General features: G+C 37.5%; 1 pseudogene; it reads right to left on the minus strand.

Moving 5' to 3' along the window:
• Positions 1 to 3,539: 3,539 nt before the first annotated feature.
• Positions 3,540 to 7,056, minus strand: LOC107003857 (annotated as a pseudogene).
• Between the last annotated feature and the right edge of the window lie 226 nt (positions 7,057 to 7,282).

A 7,282-nucleotide genomic window follows, 5' to 3' on the forward strand; every position in this document is an offset into this window, starting at 1 on the left:
ACCAAGCTCTCTAAGCAATCCTTGAAGCCAAATTGCTTCCTTCGCAGCCTCTGTAATTGCCACGTACTCTGCCTCAGTGGTAGACAAAGCAATTGTTGACTGCAAAGTAGACTTCCAACTAACTGGTACATTTGCAATAGTGAAAACATAACCAGTAGTTGATCTTCGTTTGGCCAAATCACCTACATAATCTGAATCACAATATCCAACAAGATATTGACTATCTTTCTGCTCAAAAACCAAACCAACATCTACAGTATTATGAATATTCCGTAGCATCCATTCTACAGCCTGCCAATGATCCTTTCCAGGATTGTGCATGTGCCTGCTTACAACTCCAACAGCGTGTGAAATATCTGGCCTTGTGCAAACCATTGCATACATCAAGCTACCAATAACATTAGCGTATGGTATTCTTGACATATAGTCTCGTTCAGCTTCATTATTAGGTGACATAGAATCACTAAGCTTAAAATGAGGAGCAAGCGGAGTGCTAACCGACTTCGTTTTTTTATTCATACCTAATCGCTTTAGTACTCTCTTCAAATATTCCTTTTGAGATAAATAGAGTTTCTTTGAATGTCTATCTCTTTTTATCTCCATGCCAAGAATCTTCTTTGCCTCACCCAAATCCTTCATCTCAAACTCCTTTCTTAGTTGTACTTCTCAATTTCCTCTTGACCCTTAGAAGCTATCAACATATCATCAACATATAGGAGAAGGTATATAAAGGAATTATCTTCAAGATTGCGCAAATACACACAATGACCGTATTTGCTTCTTATGTACCTTTGCTGCAACATAAACTTATCAAATCGTTTGTACCATTGTCTAGAAGATTGTTTCAATCCGTACAATGATTTTTCAATTTTGCACACCATATTTTCTTTTCCATCAACTCTGAATCCTTCTGGCTGAGTCATGTAGATTTCCTCTTCCAAGTCTCCATGTAAAAATGCAGTTTTTATAGCCAACTGAACTAGTTCCAAATTTAACTGTGCTACCAAAGCCAACAAAACTCTAATGGAGGAGTGTTTCATAACTGGAGAAAACACCTCATTGTAATCAATTGCCTCCTTTTGAGCATATCCTTTGGCCACCAAACTTGCTTTGTAGCGAACATCTTCTTTGTTAGGAAATCCTTCTTTCTTTGCAAATACCCATTTGCACCCAATTGCTTTCTTGCCCTCTGGGAGATTGGCCAATCTCCATGTATGATTCTGATGAAGGGACTGCATTTCTTCATCCATGGCAATCCTCCACTTATCTTCTTCTGAACTTTGGACTGTGTCTTTATAAGTGATATGAATGTCATCAGCTGCAATTGAGTCCGCATAAGCCACCATATCTATGAGTCGAGCAGGTTTTCTTAATGTCCTTTTTGGCTTGTCGGTTGCTATTGATTCAAGTTGTGGTTGAGGTTCTTGAGATGGAACCTCCTCTTCGACTGGCTCTCCTTCAAGAGGAAAATCTTCTGTTGTTTCCTCGTTTGATCCCTGTGTTGGGAAAATTATCTTTCCCTCAAACTCCACCTGCTTTGAAGCGCCATCAATTTGTTTGGATTCTTCAAGTGTTACCTTATTTGTCAAGGCAAATTCATCAAAGGTAACATTCCTGCTGAAAATAACTTTTCTTGTCTCTGGACACCATAAACGGTATCCTTTGACTCCAGAAGCAATTCCCATAAATAAAGCTTTCTTTGCTCTTGGGTCCAATTTTGACTCTCTTACATGATAATATGCAATTGAGCCAAATACATATAAAGAACCATAATCTTCAGCAGGTTTACCATACCATTTTTCAAATGGTATCTTCCCAACAATAGCAGCAGATGGTAGACGATTAATGAGGTGGCACGCATATGTTATTGCCTCATCCCAAAATTCTTTGCCAAAGCCAGCATTCAACAACATACATCGAACTTTCTCCAGCAAAGTTCGGTTCATGGGTTCTGCCACTCCATTCTGTTGTGGTGTACTTTTTACAGTGAAATGTCTAACGATGCCATTTTCCTCACAAATTTTCAGAAAAAGATCATTTTTGTATTCGCCACCATTGTCTGTGCGAAGACACTTGATCTTTCTGCCACTTTGAGTTTCTATCATCGCCTTCCATTTGAGAAAAATTCCCAATACTTCATCTTTTGTTTTCATCGTATACACCCACAATCTTCGAGAAAAGTCATCAACAAAGGTTACAAAATAGTGTTTCCCACCTAATGAAGGTGTTTTGGAAGCACCCCAAACATCCGAATGAACATAATCCAAAATACCTTTAGTATTATGGATAGCTGTTCCAAATTTAACCCTTGTTTGCTTTCCCTTGATACAATGCTCACAAAACTCCAAGTTGCAAGTTTTTACTCCTTTTAGCAATCCTTGATCTGATAAAGTTTTCAAGGATTTCCCTCCAGCATGCCCTAAGCGCATATGCCACAGCTTGGTCATTTCTGCCTCCTTCTCATCATTGGATGTTGTTGCCGCTGTCCCAATAACTGTACTACCTTGATAGTGGTACATGCTATTATTTTTTCAAATTGCCTTCATTACCACCAGTGCACCAGAGCATATTCTCATCATGCCATTATCTGCGATGCCTTTGAACCCCTTTGATTCTAGGGCTCCTACAGTAATGAGATTTTTCTTCAAATCTGGTACATGTCGAACATCTATTAATGTTCTACTTAATCCATCATGGTTCCTTAATCGGATTGAACCAACACCATATGCGGTAAGAGGATTATTGTTTGCAGTGTGAATAACTCCACATTCTACTTCTTGTAAATCAATAAACCAGTCCCGATTGGGACACATATGATAACTAAAAGCTGAATCCATCAACCATACATCAGATAATTTGGATGGATCTGTTGTAACTAGTGAGTAATCAGAATCATCACAATCAGCCACATTTGAATCCATGACAGCCTTCCCATTATTTGGTTTGGCTTTGCTATTCAACTTTGCGCAGTCTTTCTTCCAATGCCCTTTTTCTCGGCAAAAGGCACATTTATCTTTGTTGAGTCTCGATCTTGACTTGGATCTCCCTTTCTTCGTTCTCATATTATTTTGAGAACGACCTCTCGCAACTAGTGCTTCTACTTCTCCGCCTTTTTGTTTTTCTCTCTTTCATTGTTCATAACTGTATAAGGCATAACAAACTTCTTTGAGAGATACTTCATCATTCCCATGCAGTAGAGTCGTTTCAAGATGCTCAAACTCATCGGGAAGTGAACTTAACAATATTAAGGCCATATCTCCATCCGTAAAAGCCACGTCCATATTTTGCAAATCTGTCGCCAACTCATTAAAGCTGGTGATATGATCATTCATTGTGCTACCGGGAACATAAGTGAAGCGTAATAGTCTTCTTTTCATGTGAAGATTATTTTGACTATTTTTCTTCAAGAATTTCTCCTCCAATGAATTCCATAATTTATTTGCAGATGTTTCATTCGCGTATGGATACTTTTGATCTCTTGCAAGGTAAGATCGAATGGTACCGGAAGCAACACGGTTGATAATCTTCCAATCTTCTTCTCATACACCGTCTGGTTTCTTTTCTTCAATGGCAATATCTAGCCCTTGTTGAAAAAGAACATCAAAGACCTCGCCTTGCCACATTCCGAAATGTCCTGACCCGTCAAAAATTTCAACTGCAAAGTTCGCATTTGACACAATTATTGTCATAAGCGAAGATGCCAATGATGACATATTATTGACACTTGATGTGGGCTCATCATTTTTCTTGTCTCCCATTTTATTAAAAATACTATTTACTAGCTAACAATGCAAAGACGAAAGTAAATCTTTTTCTGATGTGGAAGTTCAGACTATGCTGCAACCACAGAACATACTCAGATAATACCTTGGCTCTGATACCAGTTGTTGTGGAAGCCGAACATATAAAGAGTGATGGAATCACAACTGCTATATCTAAAAAAGCTAATAAATAGTAAATGAGACAACAACAAAAAGAACAACAGGAATTAACGAGGTTCGACAAACTTTTGTTTTCTTTTGTCTACTCCTCGGACACAACCAATCAATATTTATTTTACTCCAAAAGAGTACAAGTGAAATACTACAAGAGAGAAAGGAGAACAAATTCCTTAGGAGATGTTAAGGCAATTGAGAGGTGTATTACAAATGAATTAGGAGCTACCTATTTATATGAGTAAATTCTTCCTATTGATGTCATCCATGACAGCACAATATGTCAAAATGTCAACATTTACTTTGTGAAATGAATTTATGGTTCACCTAAATTTCACCTACTCTACCAATGAAGAATTATCCTCCTAACTACCATATCTTCTCATTAATCCATTTTTGAATCTTGTCAAATTTAACAGTATACACTTTGAAGCAAAGTGAAGTGCCAAAGATGTAGTGAATGGAGATCATCATGTTTCCATAAATTTTGCTTAGAAAGAGAGGAGGGAAGCCACCCTTCTTCCAACATTGTCTGAATTTGAGGCATAAAAGCAGTAGATAGATATTGACGAGAGGTAAGGCTTTTGAGATCTTGGTTGCTTAATGTTTTCAAATTCTCTATGCAAAGTCTTTGAATAGAGGAAGACAACTCCCAATGTTCCATCTCTTGGTCACTGCCGTCATTTTTGATCTCTGATTCTATGAGTCTCGGTAAAAGCCACCTTTTTCGTCCATTCACCATTTTCTTGCAATTGTCGATGATAAGTTGTTGTAAAATGAAGGGCAATCCTCCTTCAGGAAATGATTCTATTTCTGAACAATACTGTAGTTGTAGTTTCTTAAGAGATGGAAGGAGTTCCTGCATATGTATTGGCAGCCACTTCAGCTTCGAACAGTCCCAAATATTCAAATACATCATCTAAGTCCCCCCACATGGCACCGAAATTTTTTCAAGATTCTGACAACTCAAAAAAAAGAGAATTTCAGGGGCAGTAGGAATCATAAACCTAGTAAGGTTGGGGAAACCGCAAACTCTCAATTCGCGTGCTTTTGGGAGCAACTCCAGAAACAACTCACCAATACCTCCTCCGATGTCAATATGGTTATTATCTTCAAGGAAATCAGCAGTATGTTAAAAGGTAAGGAGGTAAGAGAGTGACAATTACTAATAGATAATTCAACAATCTGCTTCATTCCCTCAAGTTGGAATGTATCCAAACTGAGTTTAGGATATCTTGAAATTCTCAATTGTGTTAGAGAACAAAGATTTTCAGGCAACTTCCACATCATTTTAGGAAAATGTTGAATTGAAAGCTCTCAAGTGCAGGGAACTCGCCACCTCCTAGTACGTGCCATTGCTTCAACTCTGGCATATCTTCAAATTTTCAAGAGAGTAAAAAGGCTTTTGGGAGGCTGAACTGCCATAGAATTCTTCCGTCACCTCTGTTATTCCATGCATCCCTCTAATGGAAAGGAATTCCAGACAAGGGAGTTTTTCTAGTGGAGGCAAGGAAGAACAGTCCTTGCAGTGGCTAAGAGACAATTCATCCTGCTTAAGAAACGAAGGATAAACTAGCCAATTTGGAACTTTTGTCCCTCTATATCCGGTGATTTTGACTGCTTTTATGTTTGTGTGTGGGCGTAGCTCATGAAGCATGTCTCTTTAAGTTTGTGAATTGTCAGCAATAATGCTTCTACTCCACTCCAAAGATAACTTTTCAACATGATTCTTCTCCCTCATCTTTGTCTTCACAACTTCTCTTCTATCAACCACATTTTGCAACTCCAGAATTGATAGAGATCCATACAAGTTATGCAGTTCACCCAAATCTTCCATGCTCGATCCACCTAGAAGAAACTTGGCTTCCACTAGCCCATAGAGACTTTTCAACTTGCTCAGATGTAGATGCATCTTAAAGCTAAAAGTGTTGCTTATGTCAAGATGATGCAAGTTAATCAACTTCATCATCTGCAGTGGTAGCTCCTCAAGAAAAGAAAAATATGACAAGAGAAGTGTCTCCTGTTGGGTTTAGCAAAGTGTGAATAGAAAAAGAAAAGAGAATATATGAAAAGTGAGGGAACTAATTTCAAGTTATACAATACACAATTAGAGTCTGACAACTTTTTAATCATTGTCGAGGAAAGGTCCAATAATCTCAGGAGCTTTAATTTGATAAACAAGTCATTCGGCAACTCCACAAATGGATAACATGACTATGATATGCCCTTAAGAATGTTAGTCTTGTCAATACTTTATGCATCACCCTCTTGCTTAACTGATATGAGTAAAACTTCTTGACGGGAATCAATGTCCTCAGCTGCTCAGATTTGGAATACGACATATGCTGACTTTGTTCCAACATATGAGATCCTTCATTCTCTTCCAACCTAATACAAATTTTAGATGATGCAGTTTGGGCCAAATTATTCACAAGGTCATGCATTAAGAATTTCTCTACGTCTTTTTCAGAATACGCTGGAACCATTTCGAGTAGTGATCTTGATCTCAACTCAAGAAAGTATTGATTACCTGAACGGAACTGCTGTACAAGAGCATTTGCAATCCACAAATGAATAACTTGGTCTTTGCAGAATGGATAATCTTTGGGATAGATTGCAGAATAAGCAAAACATTGCTTCAAATGAGCAGGAAAATCATTGTAACTCAACATCAACGCTGGTAATATACCATTAAAACGACTTGGAAGCTCCTAAATTTCACTTCTTAAAATGTCTCTCCACTCATCCACCTCTGTGAATCAGAACAAGGAAACACAAAATGATTGCACAACTTGATACACATGTACATTTGGTAGTCAGAGAAGAAAAAATACAAACACGTTTCACTCAACAAGAAGACAAAGACTTATTACTTTCTCAATTTAGTAACTAAAGAAAAAAAGTAGGTGTAAAAGCCCCACGCCACCCCACCCCACCCCCACCCCCAAGTGGGTAACTCAAAAATAAAAGACTAAGTTTCTACACAGATTATTTTATTTACAATGCTAAATGAGACCACCGTATCATAAATATATTGAAGTAATGGTAAATTTTATCTTCGTATAAGCAAAAAAAATGTATAAACTAGAACACTCTAACTGAGCGGAGTTAGTATATCCATGTGCTCTATTCTGTATATTAATTGTTAGATTATTGTAGTGTAGTTGAAAAGAACTAAATCATGGTACAAAGACAACACAACTTGTGCCAAAAGATATTGATAAAATTCAATTGTCATCAATAAACTTATCCGAGAAAGCTACACTTCTAACTACACAATCATCAAATCTATTAAAAATCAATAGGATGACAATGAAACAATGTGGTTAGAATAATCTTTTAGAAAA

The sequence above is a fragment of the Solanum pennellii genome, chromosome 11, assembly GCF_001406875.1.
Source record: "Solanum pennellii chromosome 11, SPENNV200".
NCBI classification, from domain to species: Eukaryota; Viridiplantae; Streptophyta; class Magnoliopsida; order Solanales; family Solanaceae; genus Solanum; species Solanum pennellii.